Source organism: Corylus avellana, chromosome ca9 (assembly GCF_901000735.1).
Source record: "Corylus avellana chromosome ca9, CavTom2PMs-1.0".
NCBI lineage: Eukaryota > Viridiplantae > Streptophyta > Magnoliopsida > Fagales > Betulaceae > Corylus > Corylus avellana.
In genome coordinates, this window is record NC_081549.1 from 8,251,276 (window position 1) to 8,269,300 (window position 18,025).

General features: G+C 37.7%; 1 pseudogene; it reads left to right on the plus strand.

Moving 5' to 3' along the window:
- LOC132162253 (uncharacterized) overlaps nt 1–14,976 on the plus strand; it is a 36,426-nt pseudogene extending 21,450 nt beyond the window's left edge.
- Nucleotides 14,977–18,025: the final 3,049 nt, after the last annotated feature.

Consider the following 18,025-nt stretch of genomic DNA (forward strand, 5'->3'; position numbering starts at 1 on the left):
GTAGCTAATTTAATTAGTAGGGCTAGATTGAAGCCCTAGTTATGTTTAGTTAATATTTCAATATTGGTGCCTTTGTGATGATCTTGTTGTGCTATTTAACTTGATTAATGCCTACTTGCATGAATCCTCATATGTGTGTGCCTGATCAACATATGCATTTGGTATGGACTAGTTAGTTAAATTAATTTGAATGGCCGAGTCCTGGGTTTAACATAAGTAACAAAAGAATCCACATCGCGATTCTTGGGTTAATCAACATGGGGAACCGGGAGTATATGCCATGCCTTAGGCCTCATGTGTTTGTCAATTTCCATAAAGTACATGCTTTTCTAAGGAACAACTTAGTATACATCATGCTAAATCCCTTAGAAAAGAAAAGAGTTAGAGTATACGCCATGCCTAACTCGTTGCTTAGGGAAATCTATAGCCTTAGGAGTATACACCATGCCCTTAGGTTGACAAACATTAAATATGCATAACATGATCAAAGTATTGGCATATTGTTATATTAGCTAAATATAATTAGTGGCGGATATTAGAGAGGAGGGGAACAGGCAGCGGAAGAGATGTGGCATCAGGTGCAAGGGAAGAGTCGCTCAAGGAAGTAATAATAAGAAAATAGGGGAGAGACTCATCAAAGGTAACATCAGCGCAAGTGAAGTAGCGTCGAAGGACTGGACTATAGTAACGGTAGCCTTTCTGGGTTGTGGAATACCCATGAGAGACACATTTGGTAGCACGAGGGTCAAGTTTATCAAAACCAGGGCCCAGATTGTGAACACAGTAAACACACCCAAAAACCTTCAGTGGCAAGGAGAATGTGGATGAAGAAGGATATAAAAGAGAATGAGGAAAGGTCCTTTCTAAGACTGAGGAGGGCATCCTATTAACTAAATAACAAGCAGTGAGAATAGCATCAGTCCAAAATTGTTTGGGTACATGCATATGAGACAAGACACAACGTGCGACATCCAATAAATGGCGATTCTTGCGTTCAGCCACACCATTTTGTTGTGGAGTGTGAGCACACGAGGTTTGATGGATAATGCCTTTATCAGACAAATAAGAGTCAAAAGAATGAGAGGTGTATATTCTTTAGCATTATCCGAATGCAAGATACGAATTTTCTGAGCAAATTGAGTCTTAATCATATTGCGAAAGATTTGGAAAATAGAAAATAACTCGAAACGATTTTTCATTAAAAATAACCATGTCATACGGAAAAAATCATCCACAAAAGTAACAAAATAGTGGAATTTATTGGACACTGCATTAATGGGACCCCATACATTAGATTGAACTAACTCATGGACTAGAAACCCTAGGAACAACTCGTGATGGAAACGAGGCACGATGATGCTTACTAAGCTGACAAGCTTTGCAAGGCACAGACAATTGATGACGAAGACTCGGGACTTAATGCTTCAACGTAGAGAGGGAAGGATGACCAATGCGATAATGCCACTGAAGAGCGGATGTGGACCGCGACCGCAGCTACGAGGTAGGTGCTATATCCAGATAATATAATCCATCAACTTCATGCCTTATGCCAATCATCCTCCTCATCTTGAGATCTTGAAAAATACACAAAGAAGGGTAAAAACTAACGGAACAGTGAAGGGTTTTTGTAATTTTACTAATAGACAACAAATTAAAAGGAAAACCACGAACATGTAGAATAAACAACAACTCAATATCATGACTCAGATGGGTAGTGCTTGAGCCGACCACTTTGGAAAGGGAACCATTAGCTAAGGTGACACTTTTAAGTGTAGCAACAGGATGATAATCAGAGAGGGAAGTAGACGAACCAGTCATATGATCATTGGCGCCAGAATCGATAACCCAAGGGTCACTAGTGGAGGATAAAAGACAGTGAGATACAGTACCTAACTGAGCAAGAGTAGCAGTGGAAGAGGTAGAAACCCACTTATGGGCTAAGAACTGAGCATACTCATCTTTCGGAATGGTGATCAGATCATTCTCGAAATTTGAACTCGAATGAACCGGTGGCCCAGATGGGGCTGGAGAATCCTTGTGAGAAGCAACCTGATTGGCAAACCCAGATGGTGTGCCATGTAAATCCCAACAAAAATCCACCGAATGGTTAGTATGACCACAATGAGTGCATTTGCGAGGCCCACGACCTCCAATGTGACCACCTCCCCAATAATTGCGTCCACCACAAAAACCATGACCACCTCGACTACCACGTTCACCACGGGAACTATTAAAGCTACCACGAGTAGCAATAAAAGCAGCACGATCATCATTACGTTCCGTGCTCAACAGAGAACTATGATGAGAAATAGTAGCACACTAAAGCCGAGAAAAAACCTCAGGAAGCGATGGGAGGTTGGAGCCACCCAAAATCTGTGCACAAACAGACTCATACTCAGGTTTCAAGCCAAGTAGAAACCGAACCACATCTACATCTTCACGTTGCTTTTCCATTTTCTTTAAATTAGTGGAGAGTGGTTGATACATGTCTCTCTCCTTACAAATGGCGACAACCTGATTGTAGTTCTCATCGACAGTTTGATTACCTTGCTCAAGCCCAAAGTATTGTTTACACACCTCATAAATCCGAGTGATGTTCCCAGTACCAGAGTACATATGCTGGAGATGATCCCAAATTGCCTTTGTAGTAGGAAGATAAAGACACGAGGATCCAATGTGGGGCGCAATACTGTTCAACATAAGAGATATAATTTGATTGTCGGCCTGGTCCCAACTACTCGTAGAACTAGGATCCGAAGGCTTCCCGGATTCCAAGTGAGAATACAAACCTTTCCCGCGCAAGTATATTTCTACAGATCGCGACCAATAAACATAATTTTTGCCATTTAGTTTCACAAGTGTCATAGGGGCCGGACCCATAGAAGCAGAAGTAATCAAATCGGAGTTAGGTGCCATAATGTGGTAACTAAAGGTCAACAACTACAAGATCCCACCAAAGAATAAACTACCAAGTAGAAATAGGCAAAAAAACTCAACCAAAATAGACCCAATTTGAAACAAAACTTGTTGCAAGTAACTTAAGTCAACTAAAAATAACCTAAAGTGGGCTGAACAGGGTCAGAACCAAGCTGAACAGGGTTTGAATCGGGTTGAACAGAGTTGAACCGGGCTGAAAAGAGCTGAACCGGGCTGAACAGGGTCTGAACTGGGCTGAACAGGGTCTGAACAGGGCTGAACAGGGTCTGAACCGCTCTGAACTGGGCTGAACCGGTCTGAACAGGGCTTGAACTGGGTCTGAACCGAGATGAACAGTGTCTGAACCGGGCTAAACAGTGAAAAATCAAAACGCGAACAGCCTTATCCCGGTTTGAGGTTGGGATATCCTTATCCCGAATACGAGCAGCAAATCCTTGTAACCAAACACCAAGCTTCTTCTTTGTAAATAGTTGGAGAATCGCTGGAAAAGGACAAAACGTTGCTGCGACACCTAAATCTTGTCGGCGACACTCAGATCGTGCAGAAAACCACCCAAACAGCATCGAAAACCACCCAGACAGCGCCGAAAACCACCCCGACAGTGCCAAAAACCACCGATAACATGCTGGCGACACCCAAATCGTGCCGAAAACACCAAACGACAACGCATAGAACCTCCGACGACACACAACTACTGCGAATGCGCCATTGACACTCAAACCGTGTCGAAAAATACCCAACGACGACTACACCAACCAACCACCAAAGACAACGACTACACCAATTCTGCCTATGACAACGGGTTGGAGATGGCGGTGAGATCATATTATTGGTAAGAGTGAGCTCGGCGCCATCTCCTAGCACGGGCATGAAGCCCAAGAATTTATATTTCTTCAATCAGCAAGATGATGGGGGCGAGAGATAAAAAGGAATAGATAAAACGTTGGAGAAAGGAGAAAAAAAAAAGAAATCGAAGAAAAATACACAATATTAGGAAACAGTATAAACCCTAGGCTCTGATACCATGTTGAGAGGTTTGCATGAAGTAGGTTTTGAGAAAAGTGGAGGCTCGTCACATCATACGTAGCGTGCCTCAAACATATTATTATATAAGCTTAAAGAATACACAAATGACTAAAATACCCTCAAACCCTAATACATTCTTCTAACATATGCTTTATCTGTTCCGTATTCCTGTTTTATTACCACTCTCCACTTCACATCTTCCTATGTGTCTTAAAGATGCTTTATCTCATGATGGATGGAGAAAGGCTATGGACGACGAAATGATTGCCTTACATTGTAATGAGACATGGGCTCCACTTGACATCTTCCTATGACTGCCATACACTGTCTTCGAGCTTAAAAATTTGGAATGCTCCATTAATTTTGATGCTAGAGGCAGTGGCAATAGTCGGGGTAAATGCAGGACTGTTTTGTGGGTCTAGGGCTTCTTTGAGCTTTTTTTAATTTTTCTTTTTTTAGCGTTCTCTTATTTACTTCCTGTCTACTAGGGTTGCACACCTTCTCACTTTTGATATGCAACATTACTTATAAAAAAAAAAACATTGTAATGAGACATAAGATCTTGTCCCTTTACCTTATGATAAGAAGCTTGTGGGTTGTCGTTGGGTTATACTATTAGATATTGATTATATGGTACCATTGGTCGTTTGAAAGCCTGTCTTGTTGCCAAGGGCTACACACAAACTTATGGAGTGTATTATGCTGAAATATACTCTCGAGTTGCTAAAATTGCTTCAGTGTGGGTACTTATTTCTCTAGCTGTCTCATTTCATTGGCCTTTATATCAGCTTGATGTGACGATTGCCTTTCTACATGGCGATCTTTTTGAAGAAGTGTACATGGGGCAACCCTTGGTTTTGTTGCTTAGAGGGAGCCTGACAAGGTCTGTAAGCTGAAAAGGGCCATTTATGGGTTGAAATAAGCACCTAGAGCATGATTTGGAAAGTTTTTAGGCATTACTCGAGTTTGGCATGAGTAGATGTCACAGATCATTCAGTTTTCTATATTCATTCTGGTAGCATGTATGTTTTACTAGTAATATATGTTGATGACGTTATTGTGACCAGCAATGATGAGGAATTAAGAATGTGAAGTATTTTTTGAGTACTAAGTTTCACATTAGAGACATAGGTACGCTTAAATATTTTCTAGGCATTGAGGTGGCTCGGTCAGCTGACAATATAAGTCTTTTTCAAAGAAAGTATACATTGGATCTTCTAAAGGATTCGACGTTACTGGGGTCCAAGCCTACTAGTACTCCAACGGATCCAAATCAGAAATTGACAAATAATCATGGGGAATTGTTAGATGATCCAGGCAGTTATAGAAGACTAGGACTAAAGTTGAATTACCTTACTATTACTCAGCCTGACATCTTTTTTTGCAGTATGTGTAGTAAGTCGATTTCTTAAGAAACCGCGAATGCCCAATTGGGTCGCCGTGCTACAGATTCTTGAGTATTTGAAAGGATCACCAGGAAGAGGGACTTTTATAGTAGGATCATGGTCATTTGTGTATTGAAGGTTATACATATGCAGATTGGGTTGGTTCACCATTAGACAGAAGATCTACCACGGGCTATTGCACATTCCTTGGAGGAAATTTGGTGACTTGGAATGGCAAAAGACAAGCCACTGTTGCGAGATGTAGTGCTGAAGCAGAATATCAAGCTATGTCCTATACATCTTGTGAACTTATATGGTTCAGAAATTTTCTTATGGAAAAGTGTTTTTAAATTGGAAACACCCCTGAAACTATTTTGTGATAATCAAGCAGCCATCCATATAGTCACAAATCCAGGTTTCCATGAACATTCAAAGCATATCGAAGTAGATTGACACTTTGTTCATGATAAATTGACTAATAAAGAGAAAGTCCTTCCGTATGTGAAAACAAAAGATCAATTGGCAATTTTTTTCTTCAAAGCTCTAGGTCCTTGACAAGTTACATTTATTTGTTCCAAGTTGGGATTATATGACATATGTTCTCCAACTTATTTATTTGTTCCAAGTTGGGATTATATGACATATGTTCTCCAACTTGAGGGGGAGTGTTAGATTAGGATAAAGAACGCGCTATCTATTGCCTTAGATAGGGTTAAGTTTGTGTTATTAGTCGAGGAGTTTGAGCTAAATTGTGTAACTCTTCTTTATAAATAATAATATGGTGTGTGGGGTGATTATGAAAATTAACCCTGCCTCTTATTTTTCGCAACAATAACCACACTCGATTTCCCTTCCTCACTATCGTCTCTCATATTGTTTCTCTTCCCTTTCTTCCACTTTTCATGCTTCCTTTGTACATTCACAGCTTTGAAGTCCCCTTCATCTAATGCCAAATATTATGTTTGCTAAACCCTAAACCGATAATTGGATTCTATTAGCAACATTATAATTTCCCTTCTCTCGCTGTATCCCTCCCTCCCTCTCTCTACCTCTCTCTCTATCTCTCTCCACATTTTAAACGTTTTAAAATTCCATTAGTTGTCTTCGTTTGAGTTACATTTTAGTCTTCATCATTCCTCCATGTATTGCAAGGTTGTTTAACTGTTTATAACTATAATGTGATAAATTCATGACGTGTTCTGTATATCTAAACAGAAGGTTCTTGTTCATTAGCCCCTCTTTTTGTAATTTTTACGTATATGGAGATGAAACTCCATTTTTCTCTGCAAACTAATATCAATTTAGAAACTGTTATAAGATCAAAGCCTTTGCATGTAGTGTTATTTTTCATATGATTTTCACACATTGTCTCAGTTATTAGTATATGTCTCAATATTAGCTGGTACATATATCCACCTATATATGTATGTATATTGCTTTCCTGTGGACGATTTTTGTGTGTTACCTGAATAATTTAGATATGGCTAATAGGGGTTCTGCGTCTACCTCATCACTCCTTATATTCTAGGCTTTTAATTGATTTTTTTGTTGTCCTCAGGGTGAAGACATGGCCAACATTGAGCCGATTGCTGGAACTATAAATGATATTTGTACATTTAGTGGCAGTGGGTTGATGTTACTGGCTTTGGAATGCAGCCAAATACCATCTTATTTCTTACCTGCTCTGGGACCTGCCCCGAAGTGGTGTTCTTACCTGGAGTGTGTTTTTCATATGTTATTTGATTCATTCGCTGCTTTAGGTCAATCTCATTTGAGATCTTCTTGAGTTACATAGCTGATGTTCTCTGAGTTAATCTTACAGGAAGAGCTAGAGGAGGGTGCACAAACAACAATATATGACAACTTCAAATTCTTGACAAGAGAAGACCTTGAGAGGTTGAATCTGACTAATCTAATTGGCACCAATCTCTTACAAGCCTACATGCATGGGTTTTTTTGTTGATTATCGGCTATATAAAAAGGTAAGGCTGTCTTCATTTCTATTCCTTATTTTTCACAAAAGATATAGTGTGCTGTTTTTAGAAATATTGATATTTGTTGAAGATGTTTTGTTTTCCATTCATTGGGTATCTTGTATGTTTTTTTATTAGAAACATTTGTAAGAAAATAGTTTTGAGTGTGTCAAGCTAGTAAAGGGACATATATGTTATGCATAAAACCAGGTCAAAGTTGTTAGACTTGTTTCAGGAAATGATTGTGTTGTTGTGGTTTCTTATATGGAGTATAAGTTGTTTGTTGGAGATGTCTTCTTGAGTCAGTTTAAGGCTTTGCTGATTTAACTTTAGGGTTGAATGATCATTAAGTAATTTAAAATTGTTTGTCAAGACTAGTGAAGAAAATGTAATGAGGCTTTAGATATCTCACTCAAGATGTTGCATCTCAAAACAATTTACTTCTTTACTTTCTCTCTCTATTTTCACCTCATGATCTAACTCTTTTGTTGTTTGTCTAATTGCTTTATTAACTTGATAATATGCATATCTTATTTTGTGAACGATAAAGTTTTCCTCCAAACTGGGTTAAAGGAAATTCCTTCAGCCCAATCTATTAAATTGACATGTATTTGAAATGTAATTTTTCAATTCATGTACAATGTAGCCTTGACATGTGGTTTGTAAATTCTCTCTCTTTCTCTTTCTCTCCTGTCGGTATTTGGTGGTGCATGTCAACGCTTCTATGTTTTTATGGGGTGTCGGCGTTGTTGTAGTCCACAATGTTTGATTGTTTGTGATGGTTTCTTGAGTTGGTTTTATGTAGAGGCTAAAGCTTTTGAGCTTTCGGTAGGAATAGACGGGTCTGTTTTATGCTTGGTTGAAAATAGTCACGGGGTATCCTGAGTGTGTTTCTGGGTCAAGTGAGTGCTGCTTGGTTGTCGGTCACAATGGAGTTGGTTCAAGGAAAAGAGTCAAGGTATATAATCCATTTTTAGCTAAGAGATTGATGCAGCATAAGATTGTGGAGAATAAGAAAAACAACAAGTAGAAGGGATAAATATTTATAAGATTGTGAGACTATCATAAGAATCAAAGAAATCTTCTTAAATAATAGAGACTATCTATGCTTTAAGGAAAAACAACAAGAAGAAACTCAACTATAAGTATTCTTATTTAACAAAACTCAATAATAATCATAAACTGAATTGTTAAAGGTTATAAGCATATATTTATAGCTCAAGACTCTTAGTCCTAAGATAATAATGAAATAAAGTTAATTTAGAAATCTAAGAAAGTCAACTAAACCAAATAAAATACTAACAAAGAAATCTAATTCAAATAAAGACTGAAAGAAAAGATAGAATAAACAACTAACAAAGAAACATAATAAAAGACTAAAAGATAAGATAAGATAAGATAAGATAAGCCTTGAATTCCAATCTACATCAAAGAGATCTGACCGATATTTGGTGGTGGCAGAGTATGGGGGTGGTGGTTGGAGTGGTTTTATTGTAATACTGGAGGGGCAAGGGAGGGGTTGGAGAGATTGTGCCCGTGAGCTAAGAAAGGTGGTGGCTTTCATCGACCTATAGTGAGAGGAACTGAGTGTCGTTTCAATAGCAGTGCAGTGTTTTTTCGTTGAACGATGTGGGTGGCTTCTCGGTGTTAATGGGGATGACGCTGGAGAGTGGCACCGGTAGGTCTTATGAGGAGGTGTTGGGTAGGGCGGGGCAGTCGTAAGGGTGCCCATCAGCGCCGATGGTGACAGTGGAGCGAGCATTGACAGAGCTTGTTGTGAGGAGTAAGTTTGGGTTGATATGGGTTCCTTGAGGGCATAGTATGACGGGCAATTCATTCTGCTGGAAGGGCTAAGCAAGGACCGTTGTGTCCATATATACCTATGGCCTAGAAGGTCTTTGTGCGTGGAAGGAGTGCAACCATTCCCCCCTTTTGCGCTACAAATGGAGGTGTGGCAGTACGAGGTAGTGACGAGGTGGAAGCTTGTGGGGCCTTACAAAATTTGAGAAGTCAGCTGGAGAATATGAAAGGGGAAGCGGACAGGGTTCTTGCCATAGTGCATGAGGGCCTGACTTTTATTAGGCCGGAAAGGGTTAGTAGATTGGATCATGCCGATCTTATAAAAAAGAAGCCTATGCATTCAAAGAGGGCCCAACCAAAGCCCAATTCTGCAGGATAAAGCACATCTCGTGGGCCGTGGCTAAAAGGAAGAAAAAACCTTCTTCCCAGCAAGTAAAATGAGTGTTTCATCTCAAGCCCACTTTTAAGTGCGTATAAAAGACACGGGCTTGGGAGGAATCTGGAAAGACTAGCTGTGGAAGAGGGCCAAGAGGGCATGGATGCAGGGCAACCAGATCCTAGAGCCGGGCAGTCTAGTGGTCCTTTGGTGGACTCGCTGGTAGCACTCGATGACTCAGATGTCGATGTTGGAGGTGCACATAATCTTTTGGGATGCAACTGCTATGTTTATCCTCGCTGGATGTCTGTCATCCACGGTGCAGCTTTCGGATGCCCAATCATTGCACTTTTCTCTTCCCTTTCTTTCGGAATTTGTCGGTGATGAGGCTGCGATGGTCCCCATCAACTCTGGGTACTCCGATTTGGTTGTTGGCTATAATGTTTCCGGAGGATTGCCTTGTCTGACTCGACAAGTGGGTTCTAACGTAGATGATGTGGTGGAGTGTGTTCGCTTGAAAAATGAGGATCTGAGGGCCAAATTTGTTCCTATAACGTAAGAGAAGATCCTTACATCCAGCCGGGGCTTGTTAGGGGTTGTCAGAGTTTCTCACTGCTCTGTACAGGCTGCCCTCTTGTTAAAGTAACTAACCCCTTCTTGCCTGGATATGGAAATGTTCTCTAGGAAGGAGGCCACTCTTCTAACCCCTTGCCCTTCGTTTGTGCATGAGAATAGTAATGGGGTATAATCTTCAACTTAGGTTTTGCTGAAAGTACAGGAAATCCTTCATCATGTGGGGTTATCGTGTGAGGGTTTTGAACAGGAGTTCATGGCCTTGCTTATGGCTGTTGAAGCGAGCTACTCTCAGAAAGAGTTGGCCTCTAGTTCCAAGTTAGTTAACAAAGGTAGTAGAGGAGTTCTGCTATCAGGCTGCCAAGAGTTAGACAAGTGTCTGCCAAAGTCTGATGTGACTTTATTAAAAAAAAAAAAAAAAAATTGTAGAAAAATCTCTCTTCTTAGTCCTGCTAGATTTTGTTTTTTGTCTTTTTTTTTTGTTAAATTTTTATAAGTTAATATTTAATTTCTAATGCTTCAAAATTTATTTTTTGATTTAAAACTAAAACCTATGGGTGGAAGGTTAACCTTTTAGGGACGATATCAATTAAAGGGAATTTTATCATCATAAATTTAGTGCTAATACTTTAAATTTGAATTTTCTTTTAATATCTCTCTTCTCCAATTAAAAAAAAAAAAAAAAAAAAGAAGAAGAAAAGAAAAGAAAAGAAAAGAAAAGAAAAGGTTGTCCGACACTTGACTGCCTCATGGCAGCCGAAAATCTCAACTGGTAGTAGAGAATTAAAAAGGTTATCATTTTCCATCACTCATGATTCGAAAGACGGTATTTCTAGCTGAGGTGGATTTATTCCACAAAAAGGCTATGCTTGGTTATTTATTAAGACAGTTGATTACTTGAAATGTGACTCGGTCGAATGAGAGGGTGACAAGCCTCATAGAGTTAGAAACTTGCTTAGACAGTGGAAGACTAATGTTATTTGTTTGCCAGAATTTAAATTGGCATTCATGTCTAGCAGTGTTGTGTTGTGTGTAGTTTGTAGGGGTGTCAGCACGTGGATTGGTGTTATTCTGCTTTAAGAGGGGCATCCAGTGGAATCTTTGCTTATTTGGGATAGGAGGGTAGTGGAGAAAATCAAAGAATGTGTGGGGGAGTTTATTGTTGCCTGCTTTTTTTGTAGTGTTGAAGATGGATTCTCTTGGACTTTTGTGGGTGCCTATGAGCCTAACTCCGATTGTGTTAGAAGGTATTTATGGGAGGACATGGCTGGCTTGCTTAGTTGGTGGAACTTTTCATGGTGCATTGGGGGTAATTTCAATGTCACTCGTTTTCCTAGTGAAAGATTGAGAGGAACTCTTTCTTCCTTGCTATGGTGGAGTTCTCAGAATTTATTTTTTATTAGGGTCTTATGGATATCCCCCTGGTAGGTGGGACTTTTATGTGGTCAAATAACTGGGGGATACCCCTCGTCTAGAATTGATAGATTTCTTGTCTCACTAGAGTGGGAAGCCGAATATCATGATTTGTCTTAAAAGAGGTTGCCTAGACTCTTCTGATATCACTTCCCCATTCTTCTTGACTGTGGAGGCATTTAAGGTGGTAAACGATATTTTAAGTTTGAGAATACATGGTTAAAGTCTAAAGGCTTTGTGGACAGGGTGAAATAGTGGTGGACTTATTATCATTTTTAAGGCTCCCTGAGCTTCATCTTGGCTCGCAAACATAAGGCCCTGAAAGCTGACTTGGATGAATTACGAGTTCTTGATGGTTTGGAGGAAGAGAGAACTTATCATGTTTTATATAAACTTTCAATGATTTTTCAAATTAATTTTAATATTAAATATTGATTTGAATTTCTCTGTGTTCTAGAACTCTTACATGATGTTCGATTTACATCGCGATGGTAAACAGAAAAGGTTCCCATGCCAATGAGCTTTAACTCTAATGGTACTTCCTCCTTCCTAAGAACGGAGTAAAGGTTGTGGGTTAAAGACTCGGTTGTATATGCAACTAACTGATTATGAAAAAGAAAAGAAAAGAAAAGGTTCTCATGCTCAATATAGTTAATGTAGTTGGTTGATTGTGACTTTCTGGATAATCTACCTGGAATTTGCTGTTTTATTGTTTTGTACTTCTGGAGGCAAAAGCATTGGTGGAACCATTTGCATATGATGCTTACATAGAAGAGCGGAAGAGAGAGAAATTGGAAAATGAACGTGCATCTCGTATTACGGTCAGTTATTTTCATCTAATATTTGAGTATTTTCATTAAATATAGCTGCTCATACTTTGCATATTATCACCAATTTAATATGTAGGCCATATTACGGTAATATTGCATGGTTATACAATTGTTTCTCAAATGAATGCATTCATGAATCTATCATGGTGGTTTGTGTACACCACTATGTTATTGGTATACATTGAAGGTTTAGTTCTAAGGAAGATTAAGTATCTGTGCTTTTCTCCCTTGTCCACTTCATAAAATTTCTTTCTTTTAGTGTCTGCTGACCATAAATATGATCTTGCTTCAGCTTAAGACACAATGAATTTGGTTGGTTTCTTCTTTATTCTTTTCTTTCCAACTATTGACTGTTTAAGATAAATTTGCAATGATATCTTGTGGCCTTAAATTGACACAGTAGATTATTTTCTTCAATGGCACATGGAGTTCTTTGGTTGCTTAAATACTAAGAAACATTGTCATTGCAATTGCTGATGGCATTTGCCTACTTGTAGGCATATGAAAGAGTTGACAACCTCAAAAAATGATCTCTATTTTTTTCCCCTCAATAACACTATTTATGATCACAGTAATGATATAGCATTTGCAATCCTAGATTGTCTTCAGTGTTCCATTTGATTTCCAGAGTAACATAGTGGGTAAAATGAGAACTTGGCATTTTGTGGCAGTCTTGGATGAAATGGCGGTTTTGAAATTGCAAATTTTATTTGTGTTGCTGGTGCCTGCTGACAAACAGAGCACTATTGCTCAAAGATTATTGATAGTGATTTTAATTTATTAAATATCTCTAAACCTAAAGATATGTTTGAGATCTAGTAGAGGTGGACAATTGGGAGTAGAGGTGAAATGGGATGGGCTTAGGGTCATGTTGGGAACATCTTTAATGAGTTTTTTATGGACATCAAGTTTATCATGCACTCTCAAATTGTGTAGGAGTTAGATTGAAGGACTGATTAATAAATTCTGATTTCTTATGCCTTTCATTTCTGTTCCTTATGTTTCTGCAGATTAGGAGGAAACTACCCAAGGTTAACCGGAATCTTGCAGCTCGTATTCTTGAAAATGAGGAAGCAGAAAACGAGGAGAAAGATGCTGATGAGAATGAGACTAAAAAGAAATCAAAGAAAAAGAAAGGACTTAGCGCTGAGATACTCAAAGATGAGCGGTTTGCAGAATTGTTTACAAATAAGGTATGATAATGAGATCATTTTGGTAGTGCTGTTTTGTGGATGTCCTTTTCCTTTTCTTTTTAGATTTTTTTTTTTTTTTTTGTCTAACCTCTTCTATAAAAAAATGTCTCTATGGTGACCAACTTTGTACAATGATTACCAAATGTCTCTTGAGCTTAGAAGTCGCCGTGGCATCAAGAATCTGTTAATGAAGAATATTATTAAATCATAAACCTATATATGAATTGTGCTCGCTTTAGTTGGGTGCTTCCTGTTGCATACTGCTTGTGTACTTGGGGCGTTTTGCGCTTTTAATAAAATTTCTCTTAACCAATATATGGACACACAAAAGCCAGATTTTGGTGATTATTATGGAATGCTTTTAACGGTTTAATAAAATGTTTCAAAATGCATGCTTTCAACATCTAATCCTCATCTTCAATATTGGGTGAACCAAAAAAAAGAAGGAAGTAATTTTAGCATAGGCTGAAATTTATATGGAATTGATAAAAATAATTTTACTTGCCTCTACGGTTGTAAAGAGTTAGGGCTTCTCATGTATTATCTGTTTCTGGATGGGTTCTGAATCACTAGAATGTTCCATTTTATGTTTTTGTTTCTGATTTTGTATCCAGGACTTTGAAATTGATGAGTCCTCCCGCGAGTATCTGGCTTTACATCCTATGCCTGCCAAGAAGCAACCATCGTTAGTGGAGGAACATTTTGAACCTGTTATGGAGGATGAAGAGCAGAGTTTGAGTGATTCTGATGTCACGGCAGCATCTCAGTCGTCAGATGGCGAACTTGACAATGACGAAAGAAAAACAAAGAAAGCACGAGTTCCAAGGTGAGACTTTGTGGCATATTTTTGCTTTGTGTTGCCTTTCTAGGTATGGTTAGATAGATCTGTCATTTTGTTGTGTTTTATTGAATTTTCTTTTTACTCCTCCATATTGTGTATCTTGAGCGTGTGTTGAAGGGTTTAAACCAGGGTGCTTGGATCCTTTGTATCGTTATCAAAAGTGAAATCTTGGAAACTTTTTGTGCGACTGATGATTATTTTTCTTGAAATTCTTAGATTGTATGAAGTTAAGGATGGGCGACATGCAGACGCATTATGGAACGATGTATCACTTGCGAACGAGGACGTTCTTCCTATTGGAGAGAGACTAGCAGCTTTTAAACATGATCAGCCGCCTTCTGGTGCCCCACGTGGTGTTAAATTTGGACCGGGAGGATCACGAGAGATTTCCTTCACTTCCAGAAGCTCAGCCAAGTACAAGGAAGACGACGACGACGACGAAGTGCAGCATAAGAAGAGAAGGGGAGTCCAGTCACTAGGGCTTAAGCTGGATAGATCAAGCTTCGGGGCTGAGGGAGAGGAGGAAATCATGGGAAAGGAGGGACTCGAGGGAGAGGAGGAAATCGTGGGAGAGGAGGAATCGCGGCAGAGGAGGAAGTCTCGGCTGTGGGAGAAGAGGCCGTTGGTGAAAGTGTTGCGCGGGTGCATTTTTGAGCTGCTTAGGGTTTATGTTTTTTGTTCCTTTTTAGCATTTTGTTTTATACGGAAAATTTTCTGATCTTCAAACACCCCTGTGAATCTGTGATTTTGATCTTCGACACACATACAGACAAATTTTGCCCTCAAATCTCAAGTGAAAAAGGAAAATTGGCCCTTCTTAGGACGGTAATAACCATGATGGGATGGGTGCATCCAGAGTTTATATATATATATATTTTATGGCTCAAGTTGAGTGAGTTCCGGGTCTAACTTGGGTCTTAGGCCTACACGGCTCGAAGTAAATTAATATTTTAGTACAGAAAGTAGTGTGTTTGCCAGTGTGGTCCGGATCTAATAATTTGAATAGAATAGCCAGTGTGGTCCGGATCTATGAGGTAAGGTATGACATACGAGCCTTGTATATTGAACGAGTAAAAGATATAAAGTCCTGGGGAACCATTGCTGATGGTGACCAGAAAGAAGACATATATAAAAGGAAGACAGTAAAATAACAAAAAAAAAAAAAAAAAAAAAAAAGGTATTAACGTTGAAATTGAGAAAGTGTGAAACTATAAGAGAGTAACAAACTGTTTGAGATTGTGTTGAAAAATAAATAAATAAATTTAAAAAAAGGCTTGAAAGAGCTTTTTAGAAAAATAAAATCTCATTTTTAAGCTTCTTGCCAAACTAATCTCTTTTTGCTTTTACGCAACTTTTCAAGTACTAAAAGAATTTTTGAAGTTCCCTAATGTCAAATTACACTCAAAGTATTTCATTCAAACACACACAAAGTATTTACAATGACACACGAATGTCTAATTTAGGCTTAAGTTTGTTTGGGTTATATATAATAAGCAAAGACCAGTTGGTAAGAATTTTTGGTTTTTAAATGGATAAAAATTTCCTACATACCAGGTTGTAGGATTTCTTATAACTCACTCTCCAAAAAAGTGACATATCTCTTACCATGTGAAAATAACTTGTTCTTTTAATAGCGTTAATAACCAAGTATATGCTTTTCACATGCTTAAATGACACTTTACTTTTTAGATGATGGATCGTAGGAATTCTTTAATTTTTGTTCCAATAAATATGAGGATGGCACCATTTTTGTTACTATTATAATCGAAAAGCCTAAGAGAATTGTGTTCCAGTTGAAAACCAAAAAGTCCAAGCTATTGGAAAATCGGGCTTGAGAGCTAGGTAAGGCTATAAAAATGGTTTTGCTCAAGCATTCTAAGTAGGGCCATAAATCAGTATATTCGAAAACTTGCTTGATATATTTGTGATTGTAGAAATTCGCCCGATTATTAAGTGACACATATCCAACTTGCTCAACAAAACTCAATTAAGTCGTGTGAGCCTAACTCATATAAAGTTTGACCCAACTTGCTCTCCCAACTAGATTAAGGCTAACGAGCTTAGCTCCTATAAACAAACATGTTTATATATGTGTATAAACATATAAGAACTTAGTATTAACTAACATATTAAGTTATTAACTAGTTGGTTAATATATACTAAATAATACTAAGCAACTAACTAACTATGTAAGCATAGTTTAAGCAGTTAACTATAGTCTATAGGTCACTTTGATTAAAAAAAAGAAAGAAGTTACTTAGTTACTAACTATTCTAAGTAAATATAATATTACATATTAATTATAATACTTTGATAATATTATTACTATATATATATATAACATGTTAATTAGTTAGTTCATAAACTAACATATCTAGTAAGTTATTAATAGTTAGTATATAACAATATAGCTAGGGTAAATATATTATAAGTCCCTGGGTCAATGCGCCAAAATTAAATTCTCCATAAGTTTTTTTTTTTTTTTTTTTTTCTGAAAATTTAATATCTAATTGATATGACTACTTCCTATACATATGAATTTTATTGGAATTGAGAAAAATATATGAAAAAGTCAATTATTTTTTTATTAAATTAGTATTAATTTTGATTTGGTTTTGGAAATTGTGTTTGCAAGGGTCGTGTTAAAAGAAAATGGTAAATAATGTAGCGGGGAATGTTAAATACTAATAGTCTTTTTTTTTTTTTAATGTAGTTTTGTGCTTCAGATTCCATTTTGGGTCCTTAATTTTTGTTATAATTTTTATAATACTTATTACTTCTATTCTACAAATAGTTTTTTTCAATGTTATAATGCGAAAATATGGTTGAATAAAAAAAAAATAAAAATCTATTTGACTGCACTTCTTCCTATATCTTATGGTTAGGTTTTTGTTTATGCTCGAGTTAAGAAGTGCGTGAAGAGAAGGAAATTAGTTAGTAATTACAAATAATTTCTTAAAGACCTTATAAGTAAATTAAAAAAAGGAAACTGCCCTACTGTCAAAATTTTTTAACTGTTATTATATAAGTTGAAACACACCGTTTTAATGAAGCCTACATCAAACTATTTTTTGATCCTACATGTCCACTGTTGACACGTAGGATCAAAACTCACTTAGCCAAAACTGTGAGTTTTGGCTAACTTGGTGGTTTTATTGTTTAAACCCCCAAATTTTTTTCCTCCTTCCCCGATTCAACGACAAAGGATGAAACCCATGCAGCCCACAGAGCTCCCCCAACGCACCCACCGGCGCACCCAGAACCCACTGGCGGTTCATTAGTCCAACGTCGTCACAACCTTTTTGGCGTCACTCCGTCACAGGTAAGAAGTTCGAGATTGGTGATAGGGTTCCATTGATTCATTTTTTTTTTTTTTAATTCAAAAATTTTTAGAAAAAACGAAGGTATTTTCTGGAATTTTTTGTGGGTTTTGTTGGTAATACAAGTTATGTAAGCCTATTATGTTTATTGATGAAAGCTTTTTGTTGTATTGGAAGCTTTATTGTTGAAACCCCCATCCCCAAGCTTTTTGTCAAATCTGTGTTGGATTTATATATAGTCCTTTGACAATTGGTTGTATTGGAATCTTATATATAATTTATTGCATTTTATATATACTTTATTGCTAAGGATTGGCAGTGGGTGTCATAATGGAATTTTTTGGTTGTGGTTCTGGAA